The 23,516-nt window shown below is 39.5% G+C and overlaps 1 protein-coding gene and 1 long non-coding RNA gene across 6 annotated transcripts in view; one reads left to right on the forward strand and one right to left on the reverse strand.

The window, feature by feature from the left end:
- The window catches only part of NFIA (nuclear factor I A), a 485,231-nt gene that overhangs the window by 62,635 nt on the left and 399,080 nt on the right, over positions 1 to 23,516 (forward strand). The gene's annotated exons all lie outside the window — the stretch shown is intronic.
- Positions 16,446 to 23,516, reverse strand: part of LOC148126148 (uncharacterized) — an 80,591-nt gene continuing 73,520 nt past the window's right edge. Inside the window, exon 8 of the long non-coding RNA XR_015742885.1 lies at positions 16,446 to 18,210. This is a non-coding gene — a long non-coding RNA (uncharacterized LOC148126148). The remainder of the gene's footprint in view (positions 18,211 to 23,516) is intronic.

Below are 23,516 nucleotides of genomic sequence, written 5' to 3' on the forward strand. Positions count from 1 at the left end.
AAAAATGTCTAATGACATATTTTTTCCTCAGCTCAGATCCGCCCTCCTTTCAATCATCATATTAAGTTTATCAACAGAACGTGTTTAGATTTCTTCCTCCCCTCTCCAACCATACTCTGATACATCTAACCATTTGAAAATATTGTTCATGATTGGTTGGATATTGAAAAGGTCTTTAAAATCTAGCTTCAGTTAAGTGGTATTTAGCTCATAATAGGATACATTTTTTAAAATGTTGCCTTTGTTATTTGTGGCTACTACATGAGGAAATGTTGTAAATTTCTTTATAAAGTATGATCCATGTAACTTTTTCTCATAAGTTTTTCTTCCTGCCTTTTATCCTTTTTGGTCTTAGAATCTGGCTTGGATCAGGGCTGGTAATGTTTAGAAGTTCATAACAAATACTCAGTTATCACCAATGCAATATATAATTTGGTCCCCATTCTCTAAGACCTTAAACTTCAGCACTACAAATCATGTTATTATTATTTTGCCTTGATAACCCCCCAGGATTTTTGCTACTGTACACCATTGTTTTAAGTTATCCAAATTCTTAAGGAGCTAGAGGAAAAGAAGCTTTTTTTATGACATAATACAACTAATTATGCAGATAATTATTAATGCTACCAAATACTAAAAGCTGTTTCTTTCCATATTTGAAATAATGTGATCTCCACATTTAACATTTTGTAAATATAGAAAATGGCCATTTCAGTGTTCTGTATCATTTATAGTGTAAGATTTGTTTTTGCTGATACAAAAAAAAACTATTTGGGAAAGTTAGCTATCATGGTATTCTTACCAAGGAAAGTTTAAGATGAGTTTATAACAACTCTGGGATTTTAGTAATAGGGCAGGAAAGGAATTGTTCACAGAGAGACCTGACTTCTGTGAACAGTAATGGTTCCAGGGTAATAAAGAAATAATCTATTTTTGCCAGATGAAAGAAAAGGAGATCAGGCATGTAACATGAGCTGAAATTCATAACGATGCCAAAAGCTTATACTGAAAAATATCTAAAGAATTCAAGACTTTCTTTGTTGGATATGAATGATTTCTTTTTTCTTGTGAAAAGTCTATGGTGAACTTGAGAAGAAGGGGCTGGGTGAATTTTATGAGAAAAACCTCTGTTTGGGAAAAAAACGTCTGGTATTAGGTTGCAAGCCTAAGTAAACACATCTCACTGTTACGTAACAAGAGGCACAGATGAAAGATGTCCAAAGAATGATGCACTGCAAGCTTGAATGTTTTCATCTTTTGTCTCTTTTATGGCCCAGGGGGTGGGGGGAAAGGGTAGCAAAAATAAAATCAAAATGGATCATTCAGTAAGAAATGCTTGGCAAACCTAACTTTCCCTTAATAACCGGTAGAATTTAGTCATTCATAATATAATTTTTTGCAGAATCCAGGACTTTAGCATTTGCACTTCAGCCTGCAATTCTCACTCATGTGAGCACTCCTTCGGGCACATGTCACAACTAATTGAAACCATGTACTGTCAGCGTGTAAAGTGTTTTGCTTGGACATAATACGGTTGTTTCATTTTGTACCTTTCTCTGAATATTTCTGACTGGGCAAGAAAAAGGGAAGGAAGCTGGGGGAACAACCTATTTTGTTACTCTGCTTTGTTTTCTAGTTTTTTCCAGGCATCAGCCAAGGGTTGGGCTGGACACCTGCTGAAACCGCAAACTATTCAAAGCCCTATTAATGATTACTCCTGCCGTTTACTCTAACCTCAGAAATATCTGATCCTCCCTTTCTTCGCTGAAGACCTTTCTAATTTTACTTGTTTGAATTGTTATTATTTCAGGTGTGACCAACCTCAAGATGGCCTGGGGAAACATTTTTAGGAGGACTATTGGGATGCACCCCCATTGGGAGGGCTACATCCCATATGTACATGCACGTGGATTTGATGGAGATCTTTGTTTTTCGGTGCTGATACGCCTATTTTACAACTTCTCTTGGAAATACTTTTGAAAAATTATATTCAAACTTAATTAGAAGACAGACAACTCATAGTTCCATCCATAGTTAAAGAACTCTGATTATACTGAATTCCATATCTCTTCAGGGGTAACTATGCAGGGGCTTATGACATCACTGGGTAGGTCAAAACCAATGGTAAGAGCTGCAGAGGCCTAACTGCAGACATCTGTATCTCTCAGCACAAAGGTGCAGCTAACTATCCATGGAAAATGAGAGTCATATTTTCTTCCATTGGCAGGTTGCTGAGTTTCTGTAATTATCTCTGGGAATGACCTTGGAAGAAGGCAGAAGATCCACAGCCTAGACAACAGTCATGCAAAAGCTACCTTAGCCTACAGAAGGAAAACAGGCATGGGAAGCGTGTCAGAAGGGACCCTCTGAAAAGTAAAAGGGGAAAGATGCTTTCAGACTTGCAAGACACTATTACAAAAGATAAAGGACTCCCTTCAGATTTTACTCCATTAGTTGTTGCCGATTATAGGGGGCAGTGCACATCTCCGTTTCACGGCCATTGAGCCAGCGCTGTCCAAAGACATTTCTGTAGTCATATGGCCAGCATGACATCACAGAGCACTGTTACTACCCACCCAAGTGGTAGCTGTTTTATCTACTCACATTTGCATGTTTTCACAGTGCTAGTTTGGCAGGAGCTGGAGCGAGGATGGAAGCTCACCTTATCGCGTGGCAGTCAGGTCTCAAACCTGAATTGTTACTATTTTTCATCTTTCCAGCTGACAAGCCTAGCATCTCAACCACTGAGCCACTGTGCCACCCAACTATTACCATAACTGTATAATAAAAGCAGTGTTGGTACTCATGGTTTGTGCTTCTGGTCTGGACTAACTCGAAGGGTTAACATCTACCTTGAAAATCTGAAAGCATGTCTTTTTTATTTTTACCAAGGAGAACTAGGAGGAGTCCTTTCTGACATTTTGAAATTAATCATAATTTCAAAAACAAAAATCTTATTTTTTTTATGAAGTTGAACAATGAGGAGAAATCCAAAATAGAAATAAAAGTCAATCTACATATCATCAAAATATGGCAAATGCTTTAATGGTTTTACATGTATGTGTGTTAAATATAAATAATAAGTGAAGGACAACAGAGTAGCATTGAAGACGGCATATGATGCTATTACAAAAATGTCAGTTTAGCGCAAAAAAGACAGGATGGGAAGAAACTCCAGATTGCCCCCACTTTCACTATCGTTAGTGTAAGACAGAGAGGAAGAAAACTTTGTCAGGTTTTCAGGATGCTTTCATTATATATGGCCTTATGACAACAAAGTAATATCCAAGTAATTCTTATGGTACCTACTTAATGACCAGTCTATCTCAAAGGGCTGCCAGTGTGTGTGTGTGTGTGTGTGTGTGTGTGTGTGTGTGTGTGTGTGTAAAGCCAGATATTTACCCATAGCTTAGTATTGTTCAGGAATCTGTACATGTCTCAAAATTACAATAACATTCAGAAAATATCATTTCTTCCTGTCATCTTTAGTACTTTTCTCCATATATCCAACTTCTCTTGCCCATCCGCTGGCCTGTCTCATTCTAGATTTCTCCTTCTCAAGAGTCTATGTTCCCAAAGGCTGTTTTTGAAAAAAGAATACCATTAATTATTCATTCCAACAAAATGATAGTGCTATTTTCTTCTCCCTGAACTATAAATCCAAAGAAGGGAAAATGGGAACAAAAGTATTGGCGTTTTTCTATTTGTACAAAGTTTACTGTTTCTGATAGTCTATTAATTAGTTTTAAGAGAATAATTCCGATTGTAGGGTAGCTAACGTAGAACTAAAATATTGTGTAACTGACAACGATGATGATTAAACATAAGCCAAGATAGTGAAGGGTAATGGCAGGAGATTATTTTTATTTTTGCAAGACTCCAGATTGGTGTGTAACTGTGTCTTTTCATCTTCTAAACTGTCAATGCCCATCGAATTTATACTTTATATAATTGGTCTTAATCTCCTTCATTTTGATAGAAAGCTGAATTAGTGATCCTCAAAAAGTGCACCGGGTTGAAGGGAAAGAATGTATATATTAATTTTTGCATAAAAGAAAGAATGTCACATTTCATTTTAGCTGCTCAGTACCTTAAAAATGCTGGTTAAACTTTATACCCAACAAACATGCATTTGTTGCTTGCCTGTGTACATATCCAAGTGCACAGATCCCTATGATTTACACATACAAGGAGGCAGATAAATCTTTCTTTCAGTGACTACTGCCTAGAGAGTGAAATAAGAAATAGTCTGTTGATTAGTAAAGTGATTAAAAGGATCATCCTAATTCCCACCTAGCCAGGCCCAGACCTCAATAATAAACACTGACTGGTTTAATATGAAGAAAAGCAAGATTTACTAGACACATCTGCTTTTCATTAGAGAGAACAGAAAGGAAATAAAAAATGCTGACCTACCCAGTCATGGGCCACTGTGCTTTTGATTCCAACACTAACACAGAAACCCTGGAAAGCAGACCTTTCCAGTAAAGAAGCATTTCCCCATTGAAATCACTGAAATAAAACTGGCATCTTGAGTTTGTGTCAGTATATTATGCTAGGGGTGGGCTTAAATTTTTTTAGCAAAGGGTTCTCTGCCTGGTTGGTGGGTGGGCACGGCCAGGGTGGGCATGGCCCAGGTTGCCTCCTGTACCACGGTGGCGGGGGAGAGTGTTTTTGCCCTCCCTGGACTCTGGAAACTTTCCTTGAGCCTCTGGGAGAGCAAAAACTACTTCCTGGGGCTCTGGAAGCCAGAAATGGCCCCATTTCTGGCCTTCCTGAACTTGCCCTCCCTGAGCAAATTATCTTCAGGGATCCTCTCTTTAGGGAATGCTATACAGATGGAGTCGAATTACAACTATTCCCATAGCGAACATTTGAAGTTACAATGGCACTGAAAAAAGTGACCTTTGACCATTTTTTTCACACTTATGATCATTGCAGCATCCCCTCAGTCACATTATTTACAGTTGGATGCTTGACAACTGGTTCGTATTGATGATGGTCGCAGTGTGCCGCGGTCATATGATTATCTTTTGCGACCTTCTGACAACCAAAGTCGATGGGGAATCCCGATCCACGTAACCAATGTGTTACTAATGTCACAACTGCAGGGATTCACTTAGCAAATGTTGCAAGAAAAGTGGTAACATGGGGCAAAACTCACTTCACAAATTTCTCACTTAGCAACATAAATTCTGGGTTCAATTGTAGTCGTAAGATTAGGATTACCTGTATGTGACACAGGTACAGCTCAACTTCATTAATTGGTTAATTAACTTAAGCCTTTTAAGCAAGTTGCTCTCTCAACAATATGCTTATTCTTCTAGCATATTTGAAAGGGTTATGTGAAAGCTCTGACTGGGGAAAGGTTAGTATAGGAAATCCTTGACTTACAACTACAATTGAGCCCAGAATTTATGCTGCTAAGAGAGAAATATATTAAGCTTTGCCCCGTTTTATGACCTTTCCTGCCACATTTGTTAGGTGAATCACTGCAGTCACTTGTTAAAGTGAGTAACATGGTTGTTAAATGAATCTGGCTTCACCATTGATTTTGTTTGTCAGAAAGTTGCAAAAGGTGAGCCCAGGATAGTGCAACCATCATAAATATGAATCAGTTGTCAAGCATCCAAATGTAAATCACGTGACCATGGAGCTGTTGCAATGGTTATAAGTGAAAAAATGGTCACAAGTCACTTTTTCAGGGCTGTTGTTACATCAAACAGTCACTAAGTGAACTACTGTAAGTTGAGAACTACCTGTACCTATGGATCTATTTGGTGATGATGCTAGAAAGCAGAGAAAATGTAATTTGAAGTGGAAGATAAGTAGAAGGCAGGAAGGACTCACTGGAGAAGAGTCTAATGCTGGGAAAGATTGAGGGCAAAAGAAGAAGGGGACAACAAAGAATAAGGTGGCTGGATGGAGTCCCTGAAGTAGTAGGACTCCGGATGATGGTAGAGGACAGGAAAACCCGGAGAAACATTGTCCATAGGATCGCGATGGGTCAGACATGACTTTGCAACTAACAACAACAAGAAGGCATGAATTAACAAATCAAATGAAAAAGTAAAATAGGAATCTGGGTGTTTATAAAACTAGGAGAAAGGAGCATGTTGGAGTAGATCTTGAATGAAGGTGGCCTGGTCCTTTGGAGTAGAGCGAATGAATACAACAGGAATGTGAAGATGCAGGCGTAATTACAAATGAAAGGGTTAAAATGTAGTATAAATTGGTGTGATGTAGCTTGTTGTGGGTGCATATGTAAATAGAAACACTGAATTGAGACTTGACTAATAAAAGCTGGAAAAATAAGTGAAGAATACAGGAGTGATGAATGAGTTTCTGTGTGGGGTACATCATTATTTGGTGAATCAAGGGTGTATTTGGGGCAAAAAATATACATGAAGAGAAAGAAAAGACATGAACTATATTGAAGGGAAAAAAGAATGGCTCTAAAGGAAGCGATGAGGCCTGTGCAAAAAACTATTAGAAAATAGATTAATTTCATAACAGAATGAATTGAGGTGGATGTAAGTAAAGAAAATGTGAAAGCTGCTTGGGGAGTTTAAAGAATTATGTGAACAGTATGCCCTTGGAGTCTATAGAAAATATGAAAAGGGACAGTTGGTGCAAGGATTAAGTGCAAAAAATGATGAGAGAAAAATATTGCATAATTGTATACAGAGAGCGAAAAATAATTTCAAAGAACGCAGTCAAAAAAATCAAGAAATGGTTAAAAGAGACAGAAAAATTTAGAGCAATGTTGATGGAATTAAACTGCTTTGAAAATGGTGAAAAAGTCTAAGCACAGAGATCCCAGCAATGTGATGAAATTGCCTGGGATGAAACTAAAGTAATAAAATGTTGGAAAGAATATGTCAGAATTATTTATGGGGATGATAGCGTTTTGTCAAAGAGTTGTACTGAAACAAATGCTACCTATGTATTGGTTTCCAAGAATCTTATCCAACAAAAAGCCTTTTTAAGAGCTAGGGTTAGATGTTTTCCAACACCATAGATTTTAGTGGGACATGTCCACATTGAAAATCAAGATTCCATATTCAAAATAACTTGCCCTTTGCATCAAATGCTGTTGACACCATCCAACATAGTATTTAAGTTCTTTCATAACAGTCAAGAAGCCCTCATTCTTCCTTTATAGACATATATCACTCAACAAAATGAAATTTCTCTCATTGCTTTCCTCTTAGCTAATAAAATACCTAATGCTACTTTTCATGTTGCCAAATTTTGCATGGCAGTACTTAAGATCCATTAACAGATATTGTAACTGAGACTGGGTTAAAATATTTCAAGTTATTGTTTGTTACCTGTACTGATCGTTGGTCAAATAAACTGCATCCTTTTCATTTCCAGGAAAAACCAATGAGAAGGAATTCATAAATGTTGCAAGAAAGGTTGCAGGTGTTGATGCTTAACAGGAGAAATATTAAGATATAGATGTGATTTGTTTATGGAGAGAGGTGTGACATTTAATATGCTTAGGTCATTTTTAATAGACAATCAGAAAACAACATTACTGTTTTCTCAAACAAAGGAAAAGGTAGCAAGAATTGTAGCAAGTCAAGGTTGAAACAGCCTTTCATTCTTCTGAGGTCAGTAAAATGAGGATCCAGATTGTTGAGGAAATAGGCTGACTCTGTAAACCACTTAGAGAGGGCTGTAAAGCACTGTAAAGCGGAATATAAGTCTGCTATTGCTAAGAGTGAATATAATACTTCAAGTAGATTAGTTTGGAGAGAGTGCATAGATCATATTACTGCTCTTCAGCGGGCCATCATAAAATGAAAGAAATATATTATATATTCATATACTATAAATAGCCTTGATTTATAGAATGCTTCCCATACAAATGAAGTTGTAGTCTGTTAAAGGTGTTAAATGCAGTGTGTGATTAAATAAAAAAGTAAATGGAATGTTTAGAGATTAGCGAATAAGAAAAGGAAGTATGATGGTGGGATTCCAATTTTTTTACTATCGGTTCTGTGGGCATGGCAGTGGAGGTATACTATAAAATCTCCAGTCAGAGATGGTATTTGCTGGTTCTCCAAACTACTCAAAATTTCTGCTACCGGTTCTCCAGAACTGGTCAGAACCTGCTGAATACCACCTCTGCATTTAATATATCTACTAGTATATATAGAAGGAATTCTTTTTTTTTTATTAAAATTTTATTGGTTTTTAAAAACAAACATAAACAAACAAAACATAAAAACATTAAGCCATCTTCCATATGTGTACATACAGTGTGCCGGTTGGTTTACAAATTGTTTTGTGCTTCCATTTCTTGGTCTTCAATTACAATTACATTGCATATAATCTCGTATTTTCAATCAAAAATTAAATACCTTAGTATCATTATTAATCAATCATTTGACTATACTTTTATTCATTCATGTTTTACAAAATAATCATAATTTACTTAGTTTGTTTTATAACAGTTCATATTACCATCCCAAAGCTATCCTAAAATCATTTTGTAGATATAATAAGAAAGAAGTACATCTTTATATATTTATTATTTTCTAAAAGTCTACATATTTCATTACTGTATTTTATTGTCTAACCATTGATAGAATAGATCCCAAATTTTATAAAATTGTTTATCCTCTTGTTCTCTAATTTCAAATGTCAATCTACTCATTTCAGCACATTCCAATATTTTCTTAATGATTTCCTCCTGTGATGGTATTTTCTCATTTTTCCAATTTTTAGCAAATACAATCCTAGCTGCTGTTAATACATTTACAATCAGGTATTTCAAGTCTTTACTATATATTTCAGGTAAAATTCCCAATAAAAATATCTCTGGTTTCAAGTCTATATGTTTTTTTGTCATTTTTTCCAACCACATGTGGATTTTAGTCCAGTATTTTTTAGCATCCGCACAAGTCCACCACATACGGTAATATGAGCTGGGTGTCTGATGACATTTCCAACATTTTTCGGATTTATTCTTGAACATTCTTGCTATTCTTGTTGGGGGAAAATGCCACCTGTAAAACATCTTATACAAATTTTCTTTATATGCTGTTGACATTGTCATTTTATAATTTTGAGACCACAATTTTTGCCATTTCTCTAAATCGATCCCATATCCAAAATTCTTCCCCCAAGCAATCATAGTTTCTTTAACTTGTTCTTCTTCTAATTTAATTTCTAATAAATATCCATACATTTTTTTAATCACCTTTTCATCAGTACCTATCAAAATCTTATCAAAATCTGTCAATTTATCATAGAAACCTTCCATTTTAGAATCTTTATCATACCTTGAATGTATTTGCACATATGAAAACCAATTCATCTTTATACCTTGTTCCTCTAGTTTTTGTATAGATTTGAGTTCACCCTTTTCATTCAATATTTCACCATATCTAACTGTTTGTTCCTTTTTCTATATTATAGGATAAGAAAATGCTTCAATAGTCGATAGCCAGACTGGAATTTTCAAATAACATTGTCTTTTAATCTTCTCCCAGTTTAACCACAGAGACTCCTGTATATAATGTCTTCTATATAATGTCTTCTAAAATACCCCTGTGTTTTAGTTCCTTTATACCATAAAAAAGCATGCCACCCCAACAACAAATCATGTCCTTCTAATGTCAACAATCTAGTATTCTTAGTGTTATCCATTCCTTAACCCACATCAGATTTGTAGCTTGATAGTACAACTCCCAATTAGGCAAACCAAATCCTCCTCCAATTCTAGCATCTTGCAAAAGTTTTAACTTTATTCTTGCTTTCTTACCTTGACATATATATTTCAACACAATTTTATTTAAATCTTCAAAGTAATCTTTTCCAATTCTTCCTTTTTGATTTTCATTCCTTTTATATTCTTTTCATCTCTAATATTTCTGTTTAGCACTTCCAAAGTTAACACAAGCAACAAAGGTGATAGTGGGCACCCTTGTCTTGTTCCTTTTCTTATATTGATAGAGTCTGTCAGTTCTCCCTCTATCATTACCTTTGCCATTTGTTTATAGTATATAGTTTCTATTGCTTGAATAAATTTTCTAGCAAAACCCATCTGTTCCAACAGTAATAACATGAATTGCCAATTCACATTATCAAATGCCTTCTGTGCATCTAGAAATATTAGAGCCATTTGTTTTTCAGGATGTGCCTCGTAGTATTCCAAGGTGTCCAAGATTACTCTCATATTATCTTTAATTTGTCTCTTTGGCAGTTTGTTTAATTATCCAAGGCTCTTATTATAACTCTCTTCTCCAAAAACTTATCAGCTTAGAAGGAGTTCTTGTGGTGATGTTAGAAGTGCGTGAGGGGACAGGAAAGTGAATGTCCTTTTGTATGTAGATGATGCCATGCAGTTAGCTAAGAAGTCAAATGGTTTGCAATAGTCTGTATGATAAAAAGAATATGGACCTAGAAGCTAATACTGTATCTCAATGGACAAGGTTTGGCATAAGGGAGGTGGAGGAAATGATTGTATGTTGCAAATGTAAGCAGATGACTGTGTATCTTAGTTTAAACCCACCTCCAGTAGAAGCAACTGGCTTTCCTTATCTCTCCCCCACAACTATGCACCAATTAATAGATGGCCTTTTGTTCTTTAAAACTTCTCAATTTTCTCTTTCTGGGACCTTACAGGGGTGGGATTCAAATTTCTTAACAACCAGTTCTGTGGGTGTGGCCTAATGTGTGGGTGTGGCTTGGTGGTCATGTGATTGGCTGGGCATGGCTTTTATGTAAATATTATAAATATTTACATAAATATTGATATATATTTTTATTAAAAAAGAGCAACTTTTACCCAAAATCAGGCAAAGCAGGAAAGTAGATTGAGTTGCTTACAGAATCACAGATTCATTCAGAGATCTATCTTTCTGCCATTAGCTAGCTGAGTCTGTCACATAAAATTTGCTTGCAAGGAAACTCACAAAATTAACTCACAGCACACCATGTATGTAAATATTGATTTTTTTATAAGAAAAAGAACAACCTTTAAAGAAGATTAGGCAAAGCAGGCAGGCACTCTAATTGCAAATGGAGATGCGGGTACTCTATTTTCTTATCTTCATCTTTAAGTGCTCTGGTTTTATTGTAATGCGAACAGTTGCTGGGGTGCATCCACAATTTTGTTGTACTTGTACAGTGACAATAAAGTTCCTCTTCTCAGATTGAGTTGCTCTCAGAATCACAGATTCACTTAGAGATCTGTGTTTCTGCCATTGGCTAGCTGAGTCTGCACTGCTTCAGTCCTAAGGAAGGTTCGGCTCTGCTTAAAAGCAGAACCAAAGATCTAAAGATTAGCTAGAAAGCAAAAAATTCAACGATTTCCTGCTTTCTAGCTATTCTAAATCTCCTGGCACAGCAGAACAGCTGATGAGCAGAAAAAGCAGAAATAGCAATTTAGCAGGCAAGCTTGCCAGGTAAGGAGTGAGTGGGTGGGGAGGATTCCCACAGGCCATGTGGGCAGCGCAACCTTGTGCTCCTGTGCAGCCTGGATTAATTGCTTTGGGGAGTGCTCTGGGGGTGACATTTCTCTGCGGACCAGCAAAATTTTCTCGTGGACCATCAGTTGGTGACCGCTGCTGTGGAGAATCCAGGTGGGGACGCAAGATGCAGGCTGGTGGGGACCTGAGCGGCAATGGGTCAGCCCTGGCTCACCTTCCTCTCTGCCACCAGCGAGCCAGGTAAGCTGGAGGTTGGAGACGGTTTGAGGAAAACCTTGCTAGGCTGCAAGAGCCGCATGGGTGGCCCCCACGGCTAAGCAAACTAGACAAGTGGGGTGGGGGAGAACCTTGCTTGGCTGCGAGAGCTGCATGGGCAGCCCTGGCAGCTAAGTAAGCCAAACAGGGATGGGGAACAGTTAGCTAGGCCACGAGCGCAGAGGGCAGCGGCAGCATGGTGGTGGCGACCTAAGCCAGCCTGGGAGTCAGGACTCAACTGGGGCTTCTGGCAGCAGTGGTGGAAAGGACAATGGCAGCAGAGCACAGTGGTGGCAGCCTAGGCTGACCCAGGAGTCAGGACTCAACTGGGGCTTCTGGCGGCAGTGGCGGCAGTGGCAGAAAGGGCAATGGCAGCAGTGGTAGCACAGTGGTGGCAGCCTAGGCTGACTCAGGACTCAGGACTCAACTGGGGCTTCTGGCAGCAGTGGTGGCAGTGGCAGAAAGGGCAATGGCAGCAGTGGTAGCACAGTGGTGGCAGCCTAGGCTGGCCCAGGAGTCAGGACTCAACTGGAGCTGGAGGCAGCAGCAGCATGTAGGGGACTGTGGCTTGCACAGCTTCACTCATCTAGGGAGATCATGGTGAAAGGCAGACAGCGATGGCTGGCAGGCGGGCAAAAGCAGACTGCAGACAGCAATGGCGCATGGCTGAGATAAGGAGGGTGGGGCGGGCAGGGTTAGAATGCAGTCAGTTTGTCGTGCATGCACAGGATGTTGCACATGCGTGATAAGGACTGACTGAGCAGGGAGCGGAGAAGCGGGTGGAGAGAGGCAGAGTCAGCCAGTGACCTGTTTTACCAGTTCTCTGAACTACTGGGAACCGTAACAACTGGTTTTATAGAACCGGGTCGAACTGGTAGAATCCCACACCTGAGACCTTACCAATTCCATCCAACCCCAACCTTCTTGGTTATGTTCTTCCTCTTGACTATTCATTTCTTCTTCATATATTCATTTCATAATTTGAAAATCTCTGTATAAGGCTGTTAATATTCTTCTGGGACCTCCTTGTTTCACTTTCTACCTCTTTTTCTTGCTACTCATTACACTGGATGCATGTTTGTGAAGATATGCCTGATTATTTGCCCAGCTGGTAGCTTACCAGCCTATATGTTTGATCCAATAACTAAACCAAAATCAATTGATTCTACAACATACTAGAATAGCTACATTGAAGTGAAGTATGTTTCCTCCCCTGACTTCCAAAATTATTCTAAACTACTGCTACTTAGTTGTGCAAAGGAGTTTTAGAATAACTCCTTCGCACAACTGAGTAGCAGTATTTATCTGATCTTAACTGAATTTGAAAAGCTAAACTGGATTGGAGCTAGTTAATGTTTGGATGGAAAACCACCAAGATTCATTAGGGCTAACCAAAATGACAAAACATGTACCAGGATGTCACAATGCATCAAACTATTATGATAATAACAGTACTTATTTTGTGAGACTGCGTGCAAGTATGTCAAGGGAAGAGTTTGTACCACAATATTAGTGCACACACTTCTGTTACTTGCCCCTCCCTTTACATCCCTATATGTACCACCATCTGTCAGCACTATAGATTAAACTGGGAAACTTGGGTGGCGGGGGGGATTCTATGAATGACAAATCACTTCTGTTGTCAAAACGCACAGATAGATAAAGCCATGTAGATAAAGCTGGCTGAGAGACATTGAGCCATTCACTCTCAGCCCAATCCACCTCACAGGGTTGCTGTTGTGGAGAAACTAGAATGAGGAAGTAGTATGTCCTCTGCCTTGAGTTATTTATAAAAAAAATAAAGGTGGGATTCTAATAAATAAAAGACAATAATCATGGGTTAAAGTGAGGTTTTAAAAACCCCTTTTTTCTAAGACTGCTTTAGACTTTGCAACCACAAGGGACAATTTTGTCTCTCAAAATATAAGAAACAATATCATTAATTTTCTATTATTCTGGTTAGAAGGGTTTCAGGTGCCTTGGGTTATCCAGTCCTGGAGGCAATCATGGGACGATCAAAGAAAAGTCAGGATGGTAGCCAAAATCATGCCATTGAAGTTGTACTCCTTTTTTTTTCTTTTGAGTGTTTTGCATATACTATGCATATAAAAATGGAACAAACCTTTGCTCACCTTCCTGCAGCTGCCATATTGGCTTTTTTTTTATTCCCTATGAGCCACGGTGGCATAGTAGTTAGAATGCAGTACTGCAGGCTACTTCTGCTGCCTGTCGGCTGCCTGCAATTTGGCACTTCAAATCTCACCAAGCTCCAGGTTGACTCAGCCTTCCATCCTTCTGAGGTCAGTAAAAAGGGGACCCTGATTGTTGGAGGCAATATGCTGACTCTGTAAACCACTTAGAGCTGTAAAGCACTGTGGAGCTATATATAACCATAGCCATGGCATTTAGACTTATATACCACTTTTCAGTGCTTTACAGCCCTCTCTAAGAGATTTACAAAGTCAGCCTATTGCCCACCAACAATTTGGGTCCGCACTTTACCAACCTCGGAAGGATGGAAGGCTGAGTCAACCTTGAGCCTGGTGAGATTTGAACTGCCAGATTGCAGACAGCCAGTACTCAACAGACGTAGCGCGCAGTACTGCACTCTAACCACTGCGCCACCATGGCTCTTAAGTCTAAGTGCTATTGCTATTGCTGCTGATGCCCCTGCCCAGGTCCCACTTGAAAGACAGGTAAATGCATTTTGCTTGCAATATTCAGTGTTCAGTTGCTGTTGTTGTTTTGTCATTTAGGCTGCCCCGGAATGAGAATGTTTACATTGTGAATGCCATTAGCATTTCTCTCCCCCAGCTATCAAAATATATACAGATAATCCTCGATTTAAGACCACAATTGAGCCCAGAATTTCTGTTTCTAAGTGAGACATTTATTAAGTGAGTTTTGCCCTGTTTTATGACCTTTCGTGCCCCAGTGGTTAAGTGAATCACAGCAGTTGTTAAATTAATAACACGGTTGTTAAGTGAATCTGGCTTCCCCATTGACTTGGCTTGCAAAAAGTTTGAAGGTTGCAAAAGTGGGTCACGTGACTCCAGGACATTGCAGCCATCATAAATATGAACCAGTTGCCAAGCATCTGAATTTTGATCATAGGACCATGGGAATGCTGCAATGATCATAAGTGTAAAACACAGTCATAAGTCACTTTTTTCAGTGCCGTTGAAACTTTGAATGGTCATTAAACAAACTGTTGTGAGTCGAGGACTGTCGGTATTGAGGAACAGCTTGGCAAAAGAATGGGCTCTCTAGTTGTAGAGAGCTCAGAATCCCCTGGGTTTCCTGAAAAAAAGTCCAGGAGATGAAACCAACAGGGACATGATGGCTAGGGCTGTGATGGCAAACCTATGGCACACGTGCCACAAGTGGCACACAGAGCCATTTGTGCTGGCACATGAGCACAGGCAAACTTACCTCACTGCACATGCGCACGCCTCACAGCTGATTATTTTTTCCCCGGTTGGTAATACCGGAAGTGACCAAACGGGCCTATAATTCGGCCTGAGAAGGCTTGCAGATGCTTTTTTCAAGCCTCTGGTAGGCTGAAAAAGCCTCAAACCAGCTGAAAAATCAGCTGTGAGGCACAGTGCAGGGTAAGGGGAGTGGGGTGGGGATTGCGCGCGCCTGCGCAGGGGATGTGGGAAGGGGGGGCATGCATTGCATTTTGGGTGCTGGCAGGTGAGGGCAGGCGCGCTAGCGCACTTGCAATTTTGGGCACAGGAGCCCAAAAAGGTTAGCCACCATTGGGCTAGGGTGTATGTGGTGCACTGATTGTTACTAATATTATTGACTGGGTGCAGAAGAATATATAATGGGACCTACCCTGCGGCAAGGTGATGTAACGCCTGCACCTTTTTTGCAACTCCAATGAAACACCCAGGGGAGATTTCTCAGGTGGCGGATGTGCTGCTCAAGGCAGCTCAGACTAAGCCAAAATCACTCTGTGGGTTTCTGTTACAGTTTTGCAAAGCCCTTTGAGGGGAAAAGATGTTCACATCTGCTTCCAATTTAGATGCTGCAATTATTGCAGAAACTGTTGAGTTTACAGGGACACTATCTAGTCAGGGTTTGTGGGATAAGTTTCAGTTATTGTGGCCCGAGGAAGTGAAAAATATACTTGTGGGAACTTGGCCAGCTACCTGCTCTTTGCCTTTATGGCTGTTCAACCAGAGCTGGAAGTATCCAAGCAGGCGGGTCAGGAGAGATGTCAATCATCTTTGTGTGTGAGAGAGTTGATTGCTGCCTAGGGAAAAAAAAAAAAGCTGATGAGACTTCTCTTGAAGAGGCAGATCCTCAACTCTGATGTTTTTTAACAAAAGAGTTGCATTTCTTTAGGGCAATGGGCTAGAAAGATGTTTATTTTTACCCAAGAACATTCCAGATTTTAAATGTACCAGCCATGGCAATAGCTTACTGTTCCATGCAGAGTACATTTATTGCAATTCCTGATTGTTGGATTCTCCCCTTCGTTTACCTTTTCCTAGACAGTAAAAATAACAAAAGGGTGCCTCACCAAATTTTGACCATTTTTCCCGTCACTTGGGCTAGCAAGGAGAAGTGGCAAAATGCTTGCCAATTTGGTGAAAACAACCAAAACACAGAGACAAGTGTTTTATAGTTCCATCAATGAACATAAAAAAAAGAAAAGAAAAATGAAGAAATTTCTCTCACCACTGGTGTAAGGAAAAAAAAAAAAATTCCCATGGAAATCAGTGACCAGTGAGTGGAAGAATAGAATAGAATTCTTTATTGGCCAAGTATGATTGGAGACACAAGGAATTTGTCTTGGTGCAAATGCTCTCAGTATACATAAAAGAAAAGATACATTCATCAAGAGTAAAGAATCATAAGGTACAACTCTTAATAATAGTCATAGGGTACAATAAGCAATCAAATCATACTAGGAAACAGTCAATATAGATCGTAAGGATACCAGCGACAAAGTTACAGTCGTACAGTGACAAGTGGGAGTGGATGGGTGATAAGGAGTGATGAGAAGGTTAATAGTAATAGTAGTGCAGATTTTGTAAATAGTTGGACAGTGTTGAGGGAATTATTTGCTTAGCAGAGTGATGGCGTTTGGGGAAAAACTGTTCTTGTTGATTTGGTGTGCAGTGCTCTATAGTGTCATTTTGAGGGAAGGAGTTGAAACAGTCTATGTCCGGGATGTGAAGGGTCTGCAAATATTTTCACATCCCTCTTTTTGACTCGTGCAGTATACAGGTCCTCAGTTGAAGGCAGGTGGGTAGTAATTATTTTTTCTGCAGTCCTAATTATCCTCTGAAGTCTGTGTCTGTCCTGTTGGGTTGCAGAACCAAACCAGACAGTTATAGAAGTGCAGATAACAGACTCCATGATTCTTCTGTAGAACTGGATCAGCAGCTCCTTGGGCAGTTTGAGCTTTTTGAGTTGGCGCAGAAAGAACAGTCTTTGTTGTGCTTTTTTGATGATGTTTTTAAAGTTAGGTGTCCATTTTAGGTCATGTGATATAATAGAAGGGCTTATCCTGCCATATGCCTAGTAGTTCATTGCCCAGTGTTGTCGAGCTACAGAGCCTAGCTCTGTAGAGTCTAGCTGCAGAGTCGGATGAGGAGGAGACTGAGGGAGAGCCTGGGCCAGCTTTGGAGCCTTTGGAAGGTTCTAATAAGGAAACAGCATCAGACAGAGGCAGAGCTGGGGCCCTCCGTCCTCTCCCAGTGTGGAGAGGCAGCTCTCTTTGGGGCCTGAGCTGAGTATGGAGAAGAACAGAAGGGGCCTATCTCAGATGAACATATGCGCAGAGAGGAAAAGAGAGGAGAGCAAAGAAAAGCAGTAAGCCAGCTCTCAGGGAGAGGCAAATACAGATGATAGCCAAGCCTCTCCCTATTTGGGAAATAAATAGTAGGGGTTTGGGGCAGTTGTTGCAGACAACCATTTGCTTTTTGGATATGGCAAGCAATTCAGACTTCTTGGCCAGAACCAGGTCTGTTGGGACTAATTATGTTTGGCTTTTGTTTATCCACATGAATAAAAGACTGTTCCGACCCTGGTTGAAAAGGGGTTTGTTTTTACTCGCAAGTAAACAGCTTATCATTACTTGCTGCTAAGGCTGGAACACAACACGCAGTAGGCAACGAACCGACAAGGACAGTGGCACTAGAGGTGACACGTAATTCTGTATTTCTATTTTTCATGTATGCCATACAAAATAACTGGGTAGGGATTGACTTCCTGATGGGGTGGAAACGAATAGAACAGGGGCTAGGGAATTATGGCCCTTGGCTGGCTTGGCCCTCAGCCTTGAAGCATGGCTGGCTCAGTAATTCTGAGAGTTGAAGTCCACAAGTCATAAAAGGGTTTAGTACCTCATCTCTGGAGTAGAAGCTAATCTCATGTGTTCCTTCCCTCGAGAAAGGGCAGTGGCCTATACTGTTGCTTGACACATACTGGACAAGCAGATCACCCTTGGCAGTTGCTTGGTGCTTGGCAGTTTCCTGGGGGTAGTGATGGGCTATAGGAAAGAGAAATAAAGAAAAAGGGAAATATTTTAATTCTGATCCAATACTCAAGGACATTGTTTTCACTAGAGGTGGTATTCAGCAGGTTCCGACCAGTTCTGGAGAACTAGTAACGGAAATTTTGAGTAGTTCGGAGAACTGGTAAATACCACCTCTGACTGGTCCTGCTCTGATCTATTCTCTGCCACCCAAGTCCCAGATGATTGGCTAGGTCTTCTTTGGTTGCCGTGCACAGGAGAATGGAGCTGGAAAGCAGGTTAGTAGAGTGGGGAGAGAATGGGGATTTTACAATATCCTCCCCCTGCCACGCCCACCATACCATGCTCACCATGCCACACCCACAGCTCTGGTAGTAAAAAAAAGTTGAATCCCATCACTGGTTTTCACATATTTATTTACTTAATGAATTTATAGGTGACTTATCTCATATACATGGCTTCAGGTGGGAGTTAAAATAGATGGGGGAAAAGGGGAGCTAAGAACAGTTATAAACACTTCAAACTAACCCAAAGCTACCTGAGCCACAAAACTGGGTTTTTAGTGGCTTATGAAAGGCCAGGGGTGTCAAGGCAAGTCTAATTTCTGGAGAATGAAGTTGGGAAGCGGGAGGGGTCAGAATAACAGAATAACAGTTGGAAGGGACCTTGGAGGTCTTCTAGTCTAACCCCCACTCAAGCAAGAGACCTTATACTATTTCAGACAAATGACGTCCAATCTCTTCTAAAAGACTTCCAGTGTTGAAGCACCCACAACTACTTGAGATAAGCTAGAAAATATTTTTAGGCTGGGTCTCTCCTTGATTAGTTTCTATCCTTTGCTTCTTGTCCAGCCTTCATGTGCTTTGGGGAATAAATTGACTCTATCTTCTTTATGGCAACCCCTTAGATATTAGAAGACTGCTGTCATATCACCCCTGGTCCTTCTTTTCATTAAACTAGACATACCCAGTTCCTGCAAGTGTCCTTCTAGTAGCCAAAATTCTTGCGGTGATATCTCTGTTCTACTCTGACTTCTTTCTTCCACTGCAAATTTGTATTTGAATGTAATTGAATAATCATAGTAATATAAAGTTTATAAATCAATGGGCTAACTGTTTTAAAATTGTTGCCTGGATTATTTTTTTCCCTTTTTTAATCTAATAGGCATAAAACAATTAAGGAGCAGAAGAAAATACACAGTGTTTCCTTCTTTTATCTACTGTAGGAATAAAATATTGTTGCTTTTGAGCAAGGGGTAACAAAAATTAAGATTGTTCCAATTCTTTCTTTCTATAAAAATTTTTTTGGCTCCTTCACTTTCCACTGAGTTGATTTTCCCAACCCAAATGTAACAGATTTGCTTCTGTTAGATGACACACAAGTGTTCGCAGCTAATTCCGGCATTAATCCAGATGTGAAAAGCATTGAGTAAAAGGCCAGGAGAAAGAAAATAAAGAAGGACATGATATATTGTGGCATATGGTGATGCATGAACTCAACTACTGTGATTTGGATACAGGTAGTCCTCAACTTATAACTATCTGTTCATTGATCATTTGAAATTACAATGGCACTGAAAAGGATGACTGACAATCAGTACTCACACATACAACTAACACAGCATCCCCACAGTTACATAATCAAAATTTAGGTGTTTGGCAACTGTCATGTATTTATGATGGTTGTCATTTCCATTTGTGACCTTCTCAGCTGGCTCCTGACAGGCAAAGTCAATAGGGGAAGCCAGTTGCATTTAAAGACCATGTGACTCACTTAACAACTGCGGTGATTGCTTAGAAACAGTGGCAAAAAATATTGTAAAATCGGATACGTCTTGGTTAACAATGGAAATTCTAGTCCCAATTGTGATCATAACTTGAGAACTACCTGTAGTACCCTGCATAAACAGTGGTGGGATTAAAAAAATTTTTTTACTACCGGTTCGGTGGGCATGGCTTGGGGGCGTGGTGTGGTAGAGGGCGTGGCATGGGGTATGTGGCAGGGGAAGGATACTGTAAAATCTCCATTCCCTCCCCAGCCCTGGGAGAAGGTTACTACAAAATCCCCATTCCCTCCCCACTCCTGGGGGAAGGTTAGTGCAAAATCTCCATTCCTTCCCCACCCCACTAACCTGCTTTCCAGCTCCATTTTCCTGTGCAGGGCAACAAAAGAAGACCCAGCTGATCAGCTGGGAGTCGGGAGGCAGAGAATAGATAGGGGCGGGGCCAGTCAGAGCTGGTATTTGCCAGTTCTCCGAACTCCTCAAAATTTCCGCTACCAGTTCTCCAGAACTGGTCAGAACCTGCTGAATTCCACCTCTGTGCATGAACCATGATTCCATGGCTTGTTCAGCTCAAAGGAGACATTTCTTATCCTGTGAACCCATTTACCGCCTCTTCTATCCTTCTGCATGTAGAGAGGAAGTTTTTAAACATACAGTAGTATGATGGTGGGGGGGAATAAAAGCTTTCCATGTTGTTAGGCAAAAATGTGTATTGCACAGTTCAGGCACACACAAAAGCAATACAATGCACAATGAAGACAAGGCCTCTTGTCTACAGAATTTGTCAATGTAAACCTTGTGTTCGGAGAGAAAACCTCCGGGCAAAACTGCTTGGTGTGAACCTTTCGCCAACTGTATTTTGTTTTCGACCAGGGGTGTCCAACCTTGGCAACTTGAAGACTTGTGGACGTCAAATTCCAGAATTCCCCAGGTGGGGAATTCCCCAGCTGGGGAATTCTGGGAATTGAAGTCCACAAGTCTTCAACTTGCCAAGGTTAAACATTCCTGCTTTAGACTCTTCCTCCAACAAGACATGAATTTACCTTAAATACATGTTGAAAATGCCTATGCTTATTGATGAAAAAGACTGAGAATTAATTTTATTTAAAAGCAAATATCAATATTTATTTTGGAAAGCAAAAATATGATCAAAGGTCACATTCCTCCATTTGTAACTAATATTCCACTCAGGACGATACTTTCTAAAAATAAATATGTTATTTGTTTTAGATTTTTTTAAATGCAAATTACTAGAAAGGTAGCAAAAGAAATCCATAAGAAAATGTATTTTTGCCGTATCATTGTTTTTTTTTACTGTTGAGTTGTTTTATTAAACATGGCAGCTCAGAATTATTTCTCATGTAGATTGTTTAGACAGGTTTAAACATAACCTCTTCTATCGTTGGAATATTTTAGAACGGTATCATTTTATCCCTATGATATATAAAACACTCTTCCTTTTTAGTGATGATCTGAAATTTCCCATAAGAGGATGAACAGCCTTAATCTTCCCTCTATGTAAATACATAAATAAATTAGCATCCTGTGTGTAGAACATTCAATTTTACAGTAGGTGGAGTTCTTGTTACGTTTTCATACAAGCCATGCTAATTAACTATCTTAAAGAGAACATCATTAAATTATTCTTCCAACCCGCTTAAAACATTTCAATGTTTAATGCACTCCACCACTTCAATTATATTTAGAAAGAATAGCATAACCACAGCTTTCTTCCCTAATGGCCTTCAGAATAGATTTTATATTTTACTGTGGACATAGAAGAAATTTGAGAACAGAAAGAGAAGTCTGTATTCCATCTGTGATATTTAAAGTAAAACTGTCTAAGAAAATTCACAATGGGGAAACCTTTTGTCTGTCCGAAAGTGTTCACTTATTTGCAAAAATGCTAAGTGTACCTGAAATCTCAAGATTTTTTTTTTTTTAATTAGAAAGATACTTGCCTATTTGGAGAAAGATGCCTTGTAAAAAAAAAAGAAAGAAAACTATTTTCGAAGGTATTACAAACATTTTGAGGGAATGCTTTGGAGTGGATAAATGCACAAAAGCTCCTTTGTTGACATATCTGAAATTAAGTACCAAGAGACAAAAGGGGCTGGGATATCCTGGCTAGTCTTGATATTATAACATGGTTTTCATTTTAATCCTGAACTAGAAGCAAAGGGGAAATACTTTCTTTTAACTCTTTCCTGGTATGATCTGATATAGAAAGCTGGTCTTTTATACTACTCACCAGACCCATTAAAAATATGCTGCAGTGCAGTATCCCCTCCCCTACCAAGCACACCTATTTTCTGGCTGAATATGGAAGAATTTGTCAGATGCATTTAGTTTGAACACTTTTCTTGGGTAGTAAATAACACTTAGCAATAGCACTTAGACTTATATACATAAGTGCTAATACACACTTCATAGTGCTTTACAGCTCTCTCTACGAGTTTTAGAGAGTCAGCATATTGTCCCCAAGAATCTGAGTCCTCATTTTACCCACCTCAGAAAGATGGAAGGCTGAGTCAATGAACCTTGAGCCAGTGAGAATCGAACTGCTAGCGGTCAGCTGAATTAGCCTGCAATACTGCATTCTAACCACTGTGCCACCACAGCTCTTTTCTTAAGTAACTCTTTATAAAAAAGGAAAACAGCCACTGCAGTTTTGCTTTTTCATTAATTCCATTTGTAACCTGCCACTGCTTACCCTCTGTATAGCTAAATCTTAATGTCACGTGAAAAATACATAATTTTAGTTGAAAGAATGATAACCAGTCAATCAACTCCATATTAGAGAAGGATAAGACTAAATCTGGTAATTTAGCCTGCAGAAGAAGGTGGAGTGCTGATGAGGTGCTTGATGACAGTGTAATGCGAAGCCAGGGTCAAGATAGGTATCCAGTGGCCACTGACTGCCGGACCATCAGGGGAAGAAATATGGAAGATTCTCTCCCAAGCTCTGAGGAACTGATTCACCAAACCCCAAAAACTTTAACCTTAGACTGTCTACTATTGACCTCACCCCTTTCCTAAGAGGTCTGTAGGGGGCGTGCATAAGCACACTAAAGTGCCTACCGTCCCTGTCCTATTGTTTCTTTTTATTTTTCTTATATGTATCCATTTCATGTATTCATAACTATGTAATACTTATACCTGTTATCTTATAATCACTTGACTAAATAAATAAATAAATAAATAAATAAATAAATAAATAAATAAATAAATAAACAAACTCCTGGTGCTGGAGGACCGGGGCAGCCTTGTCTGGCATTGGCTATTTTGGCATTTTATTTGTCTGGGATGCCTGAGTTTGCTGGCAGCAGAAGCAGACAGGACCTCTGCCAATCCTGTCCTGAAAGCAGCTGCCAGGAAAAGACTGGCTGCTACTCAGAAATTCCCGGATCAGAACTTCTATACCATTGAGATCACTCTGGAGGTTGGCTTAGAGGAGGGTGATTCTTTATTCTTTGGTCTTTTGACACAGCCTGGAAGAAGAACACAACTTAGGGCAGCTTGGAGGCCAGAATTTATC

This window comes from Pseudonaja textilis, chromosome 3 (genome assembly GCF_049901715.1).
Source record: "Pseudonaja textilis isolate UNSWEBS1 chromosome 3, rPseTex1.2, whole genome shotgun sequence".
In the NCBI taxonomy this organism is placed as follows: Eukaryota; Metazoa; Chordata; class Lepidosauria; order Squamata; family Elapidae; genus Pseudonaja; species Pseudonaja textilis.